Source organism: Calliphora vicina, chromosome 1, assembly GCF_958450345.1.
Source record: "Calliphora vicina chromosome 1, idCalVici1.1, whole genome shotgun sequence".
Lineage (NCBI taxonomy): Eukaryota > Metazoa > Arthropoda > Insecta > Diptera > Calliphoridae > Calliphora > Calliphora vicina.
Window position 1 is genome coordinate 41,376,703 of NC_088780.1, and position 18,116 is coordinate 41,394,818.

The following is an 18,116-nucleotide window of genomic DNA, read 5'->3' on the forward strand; positions in this document are numbered from 1 at the left end:
GTATTATACATTGTAGCGGAAAAGATATGAAATAAAAATTTATTTTCGGAGAGTCAATTAAATGCAAAATATATAGTAAACAAAATGAGCATTAGTATGACCTTTGTATGATATTAACTGAAATTAAATTATTGTATAAAACTTTATTTAAATTCAACAAATGTTTTCAAATACTTTGACTTGAGTATTAACTTCCAAATATGTATTTACATTTTTAACGATATATGTAAACTAGTTATGTATTTACCTAAAACAAAGTTTAGTTAAATTAAATATATTGCAAATGGAATGTGTAGGTAAACACATAATAAATATAATATTACCATCCAAGCCAGATGCCACCAGACACAGGAGTACTACTTACACAAACTTGCAAATGATTGAAAGGAAACACATATATACTTGCAGAAAAAAACTTCAGTGCATTTATTTATTTGCCTCAATATATAAAAACACTTAGACACATAATCTAAGCAATCAATTTCTATTACATTTACCCAAGTTTTTATTTTACAAAACGTAATATACGAAGAATAAAGTTTATTTTTCTTTCTTATACTTAAGAATCTTTCATGTTGCTGTGTTTCTTTTTTCATCATTTTTACTTGATTTCTGTGAAAATAAAAGAAGAAGGAGTAAAGAAAAGTTTTTAAGATAAATGTGACACAAGACATTACGGCTGTTGAAACAAGAACAAAAAGAGAAACTTGAGAGAAAAGTAGCTGAAACACGCATGGGGTATATACAAACTGTGGCAATTTAAAGCTATACACCCACTTAAACTTGAAACAATCGGAGTACATTAGGTGGAGTCTGAGGAGATATATATTCATGTATATTAGGGTGCATTTATTTTACACTTTTGGGATTTTAATTGCTCCTATAGTCTGAAATTGTTTTCCGTCATCTAAAAACCAAAATCGGATAACTTTTAGGGGTTGTACATTTCATTTGATATTTCGAGTTTAAGGTCAAATCATGATAATTAAAATTTGTATTGATAAATTAAATATAAAAACTATTTTAAATTAGATTTTTTTTTCAATATTCATTTGCAGTAGCCCAAGAAAGTCTACATACAAGAAAAATTATTATGTTACTTTAATTTAAAGCAGTTGTTTTTAGTTTTTTTTATGAGATATATAATAATAAATGTCTAAAGTTCACAGTTATTAGAGTTATTGATTCTGAGTAAAATAACGAAAAATTTATTCTCGGTCACACCTACTTTTAGGTGGGCGGGACTATGTAGACTTTATTGGGCTACTGTACATATTTTTGAAAATATACTTATGTACATTATTAGATTTTGCTCAAATTTTCATCATTTGGTTTTTAGAAAATTATTATTATTATTATGTTCTGTGGTTCCTATAGGGAACAAAGGGCCACCACAAACTGATTCCATTCAGTTCTGTTTCCCGCCAGCTAAGACCGCTTTGCGTTATCTAGCATTCAAGTTGACGCCTCCATGAGTGCAATTGACGGCCTCTTCTTCACGTGTTACCCTTGTGTGTCCACTCAATGGCATTTTTTGCTATCGGCCTGCGCAAAGCCCAATCGATCGCCATTTTCTATTGAGTATTTCAGTTTGGATTAGACGTTGATTTGTTAAGCTTGTTAAGTTTGTTGTTGTTGCAGGCCAGAATATGCGAAGAATTCTGCGCAAGCATCGGTTGGCAAAGATATGACGGCTGATTTCCATATTGGACTTAAAATTACGAATGCTTGATTGGCCCTTGATATTCGGTATGCCACCACCAGTGTTCGTAATGTTGCTACCAAGGCAACAGAAAGATGTTACATCAACCAGGTCGACATTGCGTACTTTGAACCTGTTGATATTAATGGTGTTACATCGCATGCTTTTGCTCTTGTCGGTGTTTATCTTTATACTAGCTTTTGCTGATTCGATCTCAAGAGTCTTCAGTTTTGATACCATGTCTCTGTGGCTATTTGACAGTAAGCAGATGTCGTCTGTATATTTAAGGTATTCAAGCCGTTCATTGAGGCCCCATCTTATTCATTTGCTAGCTCAAGTTGCATTACGTATGATAACTTCAAGCACAATGTTGAACAGCAAAGGCGGCAATACACATTATTTTCTGACTCCTGTAAGTACTTCGAAGCAATTGCTTTGGGTATTGTCATGCACAACTCGCCAACAAATATTCTTATAGAGTGATTGGAGAAGATTTATAAGTTTTGGTGGAATACCTTTACAAGCAAGAGCGCTCCATATTGCGTCATGTCTTAAGGTATCTAAAGCTTTTTCGAAGTCGATAATGACCATATACAAAGGAGACTGCCACTAGATGCATTGTTCCGCAATCATCCGCATGGTATTGATGTGCTCAGTACAAGACTTCTGTGAGCGGAATCCAGCTAGCACATGCCGAATTTCAGGCAAAATAGCTTCGGATATTCTGTTATTTATAATGTGCGCTATGATCTTGCGATTCAGGTACAATGTTATCTGCTCCAGGGGCCTTAGTTGCCTTTAAGGCTGATACAATGTTTAATATTTCGTTAAACTCGGGGGCATCAATTGGGATATCTTGTCTCACGCATTGGCCAGTGCGAGTACACATGCTTTCAGTAGCAAAGGGTGGATTGGACTGCAATATGTCTCCATATTTCAAGTTGTTCCGACCGGAATGTTGTTAACAATCCCTCGCTGTTCTTTAGGGGCTTTGTGGTTGCGAAGTTTTTACCAGTGAGCTTTTTGGTGATAGCTTAAAGATCTCTTGATCTGTGATCTTCCATAGCTTTTTGGGCATCACATATGAGTTTTGTGTAAAAGCGTTTTTTTCGCTACTGTACTTGTTTGTCTTGTCGACTGTAGTCTGCCCTCAGCGCAACTTTCATTGATAATGGAGAAGAATTTTAGATCCTAGAAAATGTACAAAATAAAAGGTCACCCTAATATATGTATATATATTGATGTATGACTGCATGTGTATTAGAGTAGCAGTCAAAGACTAATGCTAACAAATATATTTACTAACAGACACACATTCATATATACATATTTTGTTGTATGGCTACGAATAGAAGTTTACTCACACATTTATCTGAAATAACTATTCGTGTATACACCCTTACATTACACCCACACATTCACCTCTGAGTTTACACTCTAATGCACTTATACATACATATGTATGCCATAGATTGATATAAAAGATTGCATTACACCAGGAAGCAATCAGTGCGGACACAAATCAACAGCAAACTTTTTCTTAAAAAAAATGAAAAGAACTAGTAAATGTTGCACAAACATATCACCAAACATACATGTGTGTGTGTTTTGTGTGTTTATATTGTTGTTATTGCATCTTCTTTGCCAACAATTTTTCTTAATGTACGTTTGTTTAGATGCATGTGTGTATGTACTTGCATAAGTGTTTCTGTTAAGAATGTAAAAATGATAGAAGAAAGTGCATTTTTTTAACTGGCTTTTTATAGTCTTTACGGAATAAATTGTAAGTACTGTGTATTCAAGTAGCTCCATTTACTTTATTTTACAAACAAACACATAATAAAGGCTTCATTCACAGATATGCTTACATACATACATATCTATAAACTTTCGAAGTATTCGCACACATTGGAACGTACTCCGTCAATTTATAGTGAAGAATAAAAGTGAAGTTTTAGAACAGCTTTAGTTAGCTATATAAGAAGTAAATAAACATTTTCGCTAACAATCTGACCTTATCGTTTCCAAAAATATTTATTATGTTTCGAAAAATAACACTATACAACCAAATTAAATTTTTTCCAAAATTACAAGTTCCGATCAATAAATTTTGATAGAGGAGACAAAAAAAAAGACTCGTGTATCGGCGTTTTGAAAGTTTACATCTGATCTCATCTCTGGCACATTCTTATTGTTAATCTTCATAAGAAACCATATGATCCTTACATTTTAGGTATAAAATGTGTTCCGCAAAGTTATGTAAACTGTTACGGAGAATATTTTTGTAGAATATGTTAACCCTCTAAATCCTCAATTCATGGGTCTTTTTTGTCCTTCTTTTAAATAAGTGCAAAAACCATCATTAAAACAGGGATTTAAGGGGTTAAACTGTTCTACAAAAAAATTATACGTGAAATTTTACTATAAGTCCCTGAATACATCAAAACGGAAAATTCAACCAGAAAGTCAGAAAAAGACATAACAAAAGAGAGCATAGGGTTAATTCTGACTTTCTGGTTGAATTTTCCGTTTTGGTGTATTCAGGGACTTATAGTAAAATTTCACGTAAGTCCCTTTTTTCAAATTTAAACCCCTGTTTTAATGAAGTTTGTTGCTCTTTTTTAAAAGAAGGACAAAAAAGACCCATGCCTTGAGGGGTTATAGGGTTAACATATTCTACAAAAATGTTCTCCGTAACATTTTGCATAAATTTGCTGAACGCATTTTATACCTAAAATGTTCTTTAAAATAAAATTCTTAATAAATGCGAAATTAACCCTCGGGTCTCTTTTGTTATGTCTTATTTCTGACTTTCTGGTTGAATTTTCGGTTTTGGTGTATTTAGGGATTTATAGTAAAATTTTACGGATAATATTTTTGCTGAACATTTTAACCCCTTAAATCCCTGTTGTAATGGTGTTTTTTGCTCATTTTTAAAAAAAGGACAAAAAAGACCCATGCCTTGAGGATTTAGAGGGTTAAAATATTCCACAAAAATGTTCTCCGTAACATTTTACATAACTTTGCTGAAGACATTTTATACCTAAAATGTAAGGATCACATGGTTTCTTATGACGATTAACAATAAGAATGTGCCAGAGTTGGGAAACTTTAACCCCCCCTCAAATGAAATTCAGATGTAAACTTTCAAAACGCCGATACACGTGTTTTTTTTTTGTCTCCTCTATCAAAATTTATTGGTCTGACCTCGTAATTTTTTTGGTGTAGTATAGTGTAATCAAAAAAAATATATGTTTTTAGACATATACTTATTCTTAGCCCCATTTTCTCAATCTAGTGACGTTAAACTGACAGTTTTCATACAAAAATTATATTAATTGGAAGTATTTCTTTACGAAAAACGATAACCAGAGATTGAGAAAATTGGCCTTAGTCTTATATAAGGACTCAGATCGAAAAAATAAAAATTAAACCACTAACATTTTTGATTTTTATTTTATTTGATTGAAATTATTACTACAATTAACAAAAATTATTATTTTTATTGTTCTAATCAATAGTGATGAATTTATGAATCTTTTCCATTAAGATTTTTATTGAGCTTTCTGTCACTTTGTTTGAACAGGTACTCCATCTCTGTTTAAAATCTACCACACTTTTGGACACCTTTTTTGTGCTCTTCAATTCTCTTTTAACAAGATCCCAATATCTATCCATAGGATCAAAAACAAGTGGACACATTAAGAAGTTTTATGAATGGAAGCATCCTCTTTTAACAAGATCCCAATATCTATCCATAGGATCAAAAACAAGTGGACACATTAAGAAGTCTTATGAATGGAAGCATCCTCTTTTATAAACATTCCTTGATGTAAATTTCGGTATTTATAGAGCTCTTTGTAACAAATATTTGGCTTCTTTTGCTGCTTGCTATGTCAAGAACTTTTAAATAAAATTTTCTGCTTTTGGATCCTAAAATGTTCTACAACATTCCCTCGATCATCAGCAACACAAAAATATTGACTCGGAATCTGCTAAAAACTGTCCATACATACGGTTAGTCATCCATTATGCAGCAGGTATATTTTTTGTATAATTTCCTTGGTCTGTCTTTGGCCTCTAAAATTTTAGCAGAGTTCCTGTCATGAATTTTTTGAGCCTTGTATGTTTTAAGACCTACATTGGCTTTAACTTTTCCTACCAAATAGTGCGAGTACTGAGCTCACCGTATTGCTTTCCTACAGGATGAGTTTGGGAGCTCTTTTGAAAATACTTTCTTTTTATTGGATTTTGAAGCATCATATGGACCATTCCTTCTACATGAACCAGGTTTTCTATCAACGGACAAGTTCTCCCGATACTGTTAACATTGGAATCAGTTTGACGACAGACCTTTGATTGTTTGGCCAACTTTTTGTAGGACCAAGATGAGATTTGTTAAAAATATTTAATAATATTCAGATTAATATTAATATTTTTGTGTGTATTTTGTTATTGGATTACTGTATTTTGTTTTGCATTTGCAATGATGCATGACCATTCGCACTTAATAATGAACTCCGCTAATTTTTTTGCCATTCATCATCATTTAAATTCACTTTTTCTATTTTAAATTATATCAAAAACTAGCGTAACCCTCCCCGCGTTGCTGGATAATACATTAATATAAGTTTACATCTTTGTATTAAAAATTAAATTTTCATGAAAGAATTGACATTTTCCTGAAAAAGAAGTTCAAAAGCTCACAAACTAGAGGCGCCACTGAGAGTAACCCAGCGGTAAAAATACACATTACGTAAGCGCTTATCTAAGAAATATTTCGTAGCAGTCATTGGTGATTCTTTCGCTTATTTTCCCACTTAGATTTAACATAAAAGTGTCATAAGCTGTATAGTTGTATAGTTCTAAGCGAACTTGAAGACGAACTATAAAGACTTGCAAATTAAAATGTAATAAATGTAGATTACAATCCTATTTGCATTTGCAAGTTAAGGAATAGTACCATGCATACTGATTTCGTAATTGAAGAAATACTTTTGTATATTTTCATATATAAATTTCTGGAGAAAAAACCTTAAATTTTCATTTAATTTATTTATAATTTTTACGGCACTAAAATCAACACCTTCACTTACAACATAAATATAAATTTTATCGATTTTGTTTTTCATGTATAAACAAGAAAGAAACGGTAGTTTATTTATTTTCAGTGAAAAATAAAAAACAAAAAAAAAATAAATAGCTGCTGACTATCCGCTTAAATCGTTATCGAAGTTATAATTAGTACATGATGTGTTGGATTACGCACAGATTATACTCTAAGTACTTAGATTGATCGCTTAGAATATCATCCTGACGTTATCGATTATTATCTAGATACTTTGTTTCATTTACCGCTGGGAAGCTGAGAGTAAAATATTAGCTCTCCACTAAATAGTATGGCTGACACAACAACAAAATATATTGATTTACATGTATTTTTTTTTGTCTCTCAGTAACGAGTCTATGTATATTTTATTCTGTGGTGAGAGCTTGGTGGTAAACGACATATTTATTATTAAAGCTTTCATAAAATTGTTAATAAAGATGGCTTCCCAACACCTGAACATGCAACAAACATTTGATCGTGTGAAAACAAAGGAACTTCTAAATTTGTAACGACTGTCCTTGAGCTTTATTAATCAGTGCAAAAGCCAAACGAACGGGAAAATGTAATCGTTTTAATTCAATTGGCACATCAGTGGGAATCATTGGGAAGAATGGTAGTAAAACATTTTCGCCTTTGAATTTCCCATTTAAAATTGTTGCTTCAATTACATAATTCATTAATTTAGCCATTCAATGGCTTAGAATTGTGAAAAATATTTTGTTAAAGGATAATTTTTTGGTTCAATATCCTGTATTCGAAAGGGATGAATTTTTAGGAAAATATATTAAAATTACTGTATCTGAGCAACTTTAAACTTTGTACGACCATAAATATCCTGTGTACCAAGTTATAACAAATTTGGAGCGGGAAGGTCGTATGTGCCAAGTCGTATGTGTTTCATCACCTACATACCTCAGACTGTAGAAAATTACTGTCGGCTCTAATTTATGCTAGATGGAAACTATAATTTAAACACTGTGAGTACAAATGTCAAATTAATGAAAAACTGACAAAAAATTATTTGTATGTATGATGCAAAGTTGTTGAGAATCTGTCAAAATCGAGTCAGTAGAAATAAAATGAGCTACCCAAATGTAGGACAATCTCGAACAAATTCATTTCCCAAAAACAATTTCCATCATTATTATGCGAGCTAAGTTTTGTTAAAATTGCCCACATCCGAAATAGCTGTGTAACATGTTTTAATTTCAATTTAAGTATTTATAGAGCTTACAACTAAATAAGACTGCGTGCTAAAATATTTTTTAAATTGTCATTATTAACAGCATGCGTGCAACAATTGTTTGTCACTGTATTTATAAATTGAATACTCATACGTCTTATCTAGCTTGCTGGCTTGATTGGTAACTATTCTATTTGGTATTTTGTTGTTAAAACTTAAAAGTTTTTTTTCTTTTTAACACAATCTGGTAAAATGTTGGAAACCAACCTTTTAATGTGGCCCACAGATAGATATTATATTAATATTGAAATTTTGGAAGTATTTACTACTACCATGCCAATTTATTGATACTAATATAAAGTAACATTTAAATATATGAATAATTGTAACGTGTCTTGCAATGAATAAACCAAATATAATTATCATTATGTTACCAACATTTTACGCATAAATATTTTAGATTTTCTGTCAAAGGAGACAGAGAGATGTTTACACTTCATTCTATATTTTCTAAATTTCAAAAACAGCCATTACCATATATATTACCTTATTGTACATACTTATAGTAACTAATCTGGGACTGCGTTTTCACTTACAAAGACTCCTAGGAGTTCTGAAAATTACTGAGTTATACTAGTCAAGTTACTTGTAAATTGATATTTTATTGGTATCAAAGTAATGACTTATTTCAATCCCCACTAGTGGTAAATACTTACCTCCAATGACAACACTATGCTCAAGTAAATGTTATAGAGTACTTCACTGTAGGTAATGAAAAGTCATTATATTAATATTTCAAACTGTTACTTCGTAATGAAAGTTTTACTGGGTGGTTTACAATTTAATTTAATCAAGCGGAACTCAAGCCTCAACTCCCATATTTTATATTCAAATTAGTCTTAGAAAATTTCTCATTCTACGAGGATAGAGCAACTGAATATTCACCATTGTGAGTTATGTGATTTAGTTATATGCTTAAGCAATGAGGATAATCCTAATCTAATCAGAAGAAAGTCTTTTAGTAAAATAAATGTTTACAGTATTGAAAATCTTCATCCTTGCTTGTAGATTAATATCTATGCTATTTGTAAGTATAAATTTTAAAAATTGAAACAACAATTGACCAAATAACCTGATACAATAACAAAAAATGTGTTTAAATTTTAGGCTTAATTGTAGGTTATCTGCATTAATATAACTGTTTACATAGTACAGGACAGAATCAAAATATTTTGGAAATAAATCTGTCATTTCTTACCAGCTTATCACACTAACGTAAAATTTCACATAAGCATATCAGAGAATTAATCGAGTATAATTTTGATGCAGCTTGCAATATGGAGCACCTCATACATACAAAATGTTTAAACTCTTGAAAATTATCTGTGGTTCTTCTTATTTCAAAGTTTAAATTTCATTAGGGTCCGGGTTTTTCAAAATATCGGACAGAATATATGAGCGGAAAATCATTTGATAATCACAATATTATAGTCACATTAACTATTTTTATTATTGTGGTAACCATAATATGGTTAATTTACGATTGTAATTGTATCAATCATATATATGGTTATATATGATTGTATCAATCATATATATGGTTACAGTAAACAAGTATATGTTTGTGAAAACCATTTTAATGATGAAGGACTTACCATATTATGTTGCTCTCGGCCTAAGGATATCATAATCTGAGAACAACATATTATGATCAAATTATTCATCATAAATATGGTTATCATAAGCATATACTTGTTTACTGTAACCATATATATGATTTATACAATCATGTGAATCGTAAATTAACCATATTATGGTTACTACAATAATAAAAATAGTTACTGTGGCTATAGTATTGTTAAAAAGCTTGTAAACATTTTGAAATGGTTACAGTAAACATGCTTTACTAAACAATATGAACTTTGGCGATAAATAAACTGCAAGTTTTTGCAATAAGTGATTCAAATCGTTGAAGAAATAATATTCCTTAGCTTAAGAAAACTTTCAAAATTATGGAAAAAATACATATTTTGTTAATTTCTTCTTCGTTTTATTACCTCCATCACCAAAAAGATTAGGGGTTTATTGATATCTCATAATATTATAAAACGATCTAGCTATGCCAGGCCCTCCTTCTGTTTAGAACACGATAGGGCTTGCAGAAATACACTCAGTTTATATGGTTTCTTTGGTGTTGAATATGGGCAATATCTGTCCATGATTTAATTTTCAATTGTTAAAAACTGAAACTTGTAAGTTTGAATACGAACTATGTTTTACATGTAATCTAGCCCGTCCAAGTTCACACTCAAAGTCCCTGGAGGTTGCACATATTTTTTAAGGACTAGAAGTTTGTCCCTCCCTGCAGTGTGCTCAAAAAGAGAACAAAAAGAACAAAGCAAAATCATTGAAATGCAATAAAATGCATGATGTGACCACTTCCGGCTCATATATCAGCCACTTTTATACATTTTTTGTACATATTTTCCATCGTACACATCATTTTGCTAAAGAAGAAAATTGTCGTTGTTATTTTCTTTTTTCAATATTACTTTACGTAAACTATAAGTGTGTGTGTATATGTAGGTTACATAAATGTAGATGTCTTCCATTCTGTACATTTCAGATACACTGACACTGGTATTATCGATGACATTTCGGTTGAATGGATTTTAAAACACTGAAATTGCAATGAAAATATATATTTGTATGTATATATAAAAAATACGATAAATATACAGTTTATATAAAGACAATTTATAGTATTTTTTGTAATTTTTTTTTTTTTGTTCTTTCCTAACAAATTTCTAAAAACCAATTCCAGGAAGAGCGAAAGCAATAAAGACATTAAATTTATGTATGTTTGGCATACTCTATGTGTTTTTCGGTAATTTCATAAAATTATCTGTATATTTAGGAAAACGATAGCATATAATTTATAATGCTAAAGTTAATATATTTTAAGTAATGACCAATGTATACGCTGGAAAACAAAAGCAGGATAATCTCTATTTGATTTTGCAGTGAGAAAATAGGTTAATATTAAAAGCAAACAGTTTATAATGCTATATTTGGCTGTGCCGGATCCTTAATAATCTTCATCTAAAAAAAGAAAACAAATTATACTCAATATTGAAACTCATTTACACAAATATAAACACATTTAATTTGAAATAATACAAAAGTATTTTACCCAATAAGCATTTTTGCTGGTTTCCAAGTAGAAAGCAAGTGTAATTTCAACCTTGACTCCAGTGTTATACAATTGAATTATAGTTGTATAACACTTTATATCAATAGCATTCTCCAGTTAAAATGAAATTACAGGATCTTCATTGTTATAAACAATACAGTATTCAAATATATTGTTGGTTTTTGATGTTTGGAGGCGATAGTTCTCATGCATCATTTCCGTACTCTGTGGACTCAAACCAAACAGAATTGCTCAGGATAACTTCTGTATTTCTTGCAGGAAAAATTCAAAAATAGGTTGTGTAAATCTTAATAACTTGGTTATATTTCTTAAAATTTTACAACACGATAACTTTTTGGGAAGATATTTTCCAATCTCTTGAAGGAAACATTTATCTGAATCATTTAAATAAGGTTTTAATAGATTAAGAAATTAAAAAAAGTACTTTTCTTTACCCAATTTTCCAACATTTGACAAACATCCGGCACGCGTCCATTTTCCCGCTTTCAAATAGATCCTCTTTATTGGTAAAATTAAAATGGCGCTACGTACTAAATGTCTAATATTTAAATGGCTTGATGCTTAAAAACCGTCTTTGTTTAAGAAAGACTTTATGCATTGCCGGCTTTTGGCTGGGTGCAATGGTTTTCTAATCTGGGGTGGATATATAACCGGCTTCGCTCAGTACAGACTCCTTAGCTGCACTTCAGAAAATCTTTACTAAGCGAAACCGGTTTTCCTACACACCAGATGAGGAAACCTTACCGCCAATTTTTTTCATGACGGAATATTATAGTTTCATGTCTGGCCGCATATTCTGGTAATTTTTCGACCAATAATCACATTAAAATAATCAGTTCTATTCAGTACAGTTTCCCTGTGATGGTCTAGCAGATCATTATAGATAGGACCCTTTTGGTCCCACAAAATACAGAGCATACGGATATTAGGCTTTTATGTCGATTAGGCTGGCTTCATATACGATCACTTACTGGCTTCATATACGATCACTTCGATTCTCTAAAGATTCGGTGCAAAACTGGTTTTATTTTATATCGTTGAAGCAGCATTTCACACATGCAAGGGTCTCTTTGCTTCAATTCTTATCGTACCCAATTTCCATGCTTTTGGATGAATTCTGCTGCTTGCAAATTCTTGTTGAGTTTTACAATAATCTTAATTTTCGTGTCAAAATCACCACCACAGAACCGTACAAACTATCTCTCGCTTATTGAAACCGATAGGACACATTCACCATAAGCTTTGGTGAGCAATCGGTGTGCTTCAATGGTACTAGTTTCAAATTTGTTGGCACAAATTCGACATTTTCGAAAACATTTAAAACAAAAAACCGATTTCAAAGGATACGCTATTTATCGTGAATCCCGCATTTTTACCCAATATTTAACCAAAATACTGGAAATGAGTCTTTCTCTGGGGGCTTTCATTCATTTTTATTTTTGCGACTTAGATCATTGGGGACTTATGTCATTATGTTGAAGATATAAAGTATACTAAAACTACAATTCAATTCTTTGATACTATGATCAAGGTAAGAAACACAATAGTTAATAATCTTAATTGCAGTAAAAATATTTTTGTCTTTACTCTTATGCTAAATCAAATAATGTAATGCAATTAATTCACATATATACATAATTTTAATTCCTGCCAGCAAATTAAAATCCCATTGTTACATTCCTTGTTAACTGCATATGAACCATGATTTTTTTTTTTAGTTTTTTATGTTATGTTTATATATATAGATAAATCTAATAAAATTCTTTTGTTTAACAAATAATTACAACACTTCAAGTTGCTAGTTTCAACAAATGAATAAACAAATAGAAATCGAATACAAAAGAACAGACATAAAGTTAGACATATTCAATGACAGATTACAAATCAATGCTTGTCATTAGCATTGTAAACAAAATAAACTACATACTTTTAAATTAAATATTTTCTAATAAACAAAATAAGTAGTTGTGCAAAGATTGTCTACATACAATACGATATACAAATTTATAACAATATTGACAAAACATTTTCTATTACAGTCGATTGTATATAACTGTAAATGAGTTTAGGTTTGTAAATCAAAGAATACATAATTTACACACAATTTATTGTCTAGATTATATATATTTACAATGAAATAATAAAACAATATGATAATAAAGTAGTAGGGATTTATTTAATTTTCACAACAATAAGTCATAATCAATATAGCTTACTTATATTTAATGAATCGTTTTGAAACAATATTGGAGTGGTATAATTAACTCAGTGTTTATATATCTTTAGCTTAAAGTAGAAATGTGCTAAGTCCATATTTTATTAAAATTTAGATTTGAATTTTAATGTAAAAACAAATTTTTTGCGACAACAAATTTTACAATTATTTAGTTTTTTTCTCGTTGTTATACTGTGATATGTAAAAGTTATAAGTAAATTTTTTTGATATAATTAATCATAAAAAACGTTTTTTATCTATTTTTATAAAATAGTGATGTTACTGACTAATTCAACATGCTAAAAGTTAGTGACACAAAATTTATATAATAGATTCCCTTTCTTGTGTAAATCCACAAACTTTTCGGAACTTTTTCGAAATTGGAACGCTTATCGGGTGAAAATTTAATAAATCTTTAGTAATTTGTTCATGAAATATGATTTTCTATAAATTGACATAGACATGTGAATATCTAATTATGAGCTCCGAATATGAGACAAACATTTATCTCAATGTGGACAAAAAAGTACCAAAACGGGGGGTAAAAACCGGAAAAATAAATTTTATCGGAAACTATTAAGCCGATTTTGATAAAATTTTAAAAATTGTTTCCTCCAGTCATACAAAAATTGACAAAGGGATTGTTATTTGAAACTCCAGTACGAAGTGTTAAATAGGGAAACAGCCCGAAAACAGTTTGGTATGGTAGTGCGATGCGAGTGGAATATCTATCAAAATAAATATTTTGTAGCTGAAGTCATAAAATTTTTGTGTTAAAACATTTATTTTGATACTACCCTACTCGCATCCCACGAAGAGACCAACAAATTTTTAAAGAAACAGACCTAGGCTTTTTTTTGATCAAAAAAGGATTTTAAAAAAGGGCCCATTTTGGAAAGAAGGAAAATTTTATATCTTGAGTTACAAAGCATTTATTTAAATAGGTCTTAAAGGAATAGACCCAAGCTTTCTTTTGAGCAAAAAAAAAATAAAATTTAAAAATGGGCCCATTATGGAAAAAAATTGATTTTTCAAAAAAAATCAAAAATTGCATGTTTTGAGTTACAAAACATTTATTTTGATAGATATTAGGGTGATCGGCCCGGTTTTTAATAACCATTATAACTAGTTTTTTGGATAAGTCGGTTTCGGTTTTTTTGAAAAGCTCACATTTCGAATATCGAAGAAACCGGGTTTTTCTCCTCGAATAACCTGTTTTTTCTAAAAGTGTGTTTTTATGTGTTTTAGTGTATTAAAAACTTTAAAAATTATTAAAAATCAAAAAGACGTTTTTAAAACAAATTTTTCAACTATTTTGTTAGCTATATATCATACAAGTACACTGAGTGAAAGATTATTTTCAATGTCTAGCTTTATAAAAACAAAGAAATCGATATACTCCACGAGATTTTTCCTAAGATATTATTTTTACCTCCATACTGACGTTAACGATCTTCGGGTAAAATTTAATCCAAATAGAAAATATATATTTTTTCCAATTTTTTTCTTAAATCCTAACGTTGTTGTCACATTTGAAATTAATTAAAAGTCATAAAATATTAATCACTCATTGTAGAAAAAATTTGATAGCTTTGATATTTACCCGGGGAATCCCAGTTTTCATACAAGTATAACATTCAGCAAGATTTTTTCCAATTTGTGTTTCTAAAAACCTAACGTAGTTGTTAGCATTTAAAATTAAATAAAATTCATAAAATATCAAAAATATCAACTACTCGTTTTAGAAAAAAAAAACAATTTTAATTTCAAAATGTGTCAAATTTGACCCGAAGACCTTGTATACTTTAAAAGAAGTAATCAAAACTAAAATTAATAAGTATTTAATTTAAAAAGGCTTATGTTTTTAGAATACATGTACATATATTCTTTATCATAAGTATGATCTCTTTTTTGTTTCGTTATGTTATTTCATGTACTGTTTTTGTTTTAATAACTATTATTTTAATAAATAAAACTTTTATTCTTCTTATTTCTAAGCGTTTTAATATTTTGCTAAAAAACCGTTATTATTAAAAAACCGAAACCACAACCGGTTTATATTAAATTCCAATTTTTCGAAGAAACCGAAAAACGGTTTCTAAAAATTGTCAAAGAATCGATCACCCTAATAGATATCGAACACGCATCCCACTAAGCGACCAAATAGATTTTCTGAAAATGAGCGAATTCACTTAATTGTGAATAAATTCGAAAAGAAACAATCGATTTTTATGATCGATACCTCATTTTTTGCTATTATATGTGGTTTTGTGCTAAATCAATAAACCTGAACTATTTCTGCCGTTTTTGATTTTTCATGATTTTTTTAAAACAAAAAAATTTGCTATTTTCACATAAAAAAATATAGTTTTTGCTTCAATTTGTTATTATAACTCCGAAACTACTGAGCCGATTAAAACGCAATATTAAAGGCTATGTAAATTTTTTTAGTTATCATAAATTATGTGGAGAAACATCTACAAAAATTCGCAATTTTAGAAAAAAAATTAAAAAATAAACTTTTCCATAGAATTTTAAATTTGGACCATAATTGTATTACTGAAACCACAATCCATCGAAATTGTGTGGTGGTTTAAAAGCCTCTAAAATGTTTTGGACTTTGTTGCCCGTCCTGTCTGGCTGGCTGGCCATGTGAACTATCTTCTCAAATTTCGCTCTAAATAAGTTTTATATATACGGAAATCATGTCACCTAATTTAATTATGATCGGTACATAATTAGTCATACATCTCATATAAGGCTCGTTTTTAATTTTTTCATATGAAAAATAAATTTTGGTCTGTAAATAAATTAATATTTATGTATCATCCTTTTTGCATTTTATTGACTTATATCTATGTCTGTATCATTTAATTTTTAATTTACTACGATTGGGTAACGAAGCGCTAGTTAGTTAAATATTTAATTGTTGGTGTATGCACTAAATTTTACCAAAATAAGTAAGTATGGTCGGTCAGTCAAGCCCGACCATATAATACACTAAATAAAAGAGCAAAACGATTTTTTTTTTTAAATTTAAATAATTTTTATTTTTGAGTAATCTTCGAAAGTGGGCCTTATATGAGATCTATGACCAATTATGGACCGATCACCATGAAATTAGGTCGTGTGGTTTACGTCTATATGAAAGTTAACTGTGTTGAATGAATGTATACCAATATTTTTAAGCGATTTATGCACGTTAAAGTGATTTTCGGAAGTGGGTCTATATGGGAGCTATGACTAATTATGAACCGATCGTAACAAAATTTGTGGAGATACATATATAAATTAAACATTTATGACCGATAAAGTCCAATTTCGGAAGGACATTTGTATGGGGGCTAGGTGAAATAATGGACCGATTTCAGCCAGTTTCAATAGGCTTGGTACTTGGGCCGAAAAAAGTAATATATATCAAATTTTATCGAAATACAATGTGTACAATGTAAATAAATTAATATTTATGTATCATCCTTTTTGCATTTTATTGACTTATATCTATGTCTGTATCATTTAATTTTTAATTTACTACGATTGGGTAACGAAGCGCTAGTTAGTTAAATATTTAATTGTTGGTGTATGCACTAAATTTTACCAAAATAAGTAAGTATGGTCGGTCAGTCAAGCCCGACCATATAATACACTAAATAAAAGAGCAAAACGATTTTTTTTTTTAAATTTAAATAATTTTTATTTTTGAGTAATCTTCGAAAGTGGGCCTTATATGAGATCTATGACCAATTATGGACCGATCACCATGAAATTAGGTCGTGTGGTTTACGTCTATATGAAAGTTAACTGTGTTGAATGAATGTATACCAATATTTTTAAGCGATTTATGCACGTTAAAGTGATTTTCGGAAGTGGGTCTATATGGGAGCTATGACTAATTATGAACCGATCGTAACAAAATTTGTGGAGATACATATATAAATTAAACATTTATGACCGATAAAGTCCAATTTCGGAAGGACATTTGTATGGGGGCTAGGTGAAATAATGGACCGATTTCAGCCAGTTTCAATAGGCTTGGTACTTGGGCCGAAAAAAGTAATATATATCAAATTTTATCGAAATACAATGTGTACAATGTGATTCTAAGTCGATCGGTATACTTTAAGGTGGGTGTTAGACTATTATTTTTGGGCGTTACAAACTTCTGCACAAACGCATTATACCCTCCCCACTATGGTGGTGTAGGGTATAAAAAGTAAAACAAAAATTTGTTTAACAAGGAATGTAAAAATGGGATTTTAATTTCCTGGCAATAATTACGATTATGTACACATGTGAATTGATTGCATGACATTATTTGATTTAGCATAATAAGCCAAATATATTTTTATTGCAATTAATCTTAATAAATATTGTGTTTCTTAGTTGGAGTGAACAATTTTCTAAGTTCTTAAATCGCTAACGCAGTTTTTCTAAACTGTGATTATTTATCTTTGTAAATCGTATCAAATAAGTAATAAAACTGCTTTAGCAGATTTCCAAAATATCTTTAACATATGATTTTATAACGTTTTTTGTCTCTACTGTAAAATTTGTGAAAAGGGACTTAGCACGTTCGTATACTAAGCTAGCGTTATGCCAATAACAAAAAAATATGTCATATATTGTATTTTTTTAATTGTTATTAAAAGCAACTAAAGAATTTAATTGACATGTTAATAGTATATATATTAA

At 30.0% G+C, this 18,116-nt stretch overlaps 1 protein-coding gene across 1 annotated transcript in view; it reads left to right on the top strand.

Annotated features, from left to right (window-relative positions):
* The window catches only part of dpr11 (defective proboscis extension response 11), a 172,194-nt gene that overhangs the window by 72,662 nt on the left and 81,416 nt on the right, over nt 1-18,116 (top strand). The gene's annotated exons all lie outside the window — the stretch shown is intronic.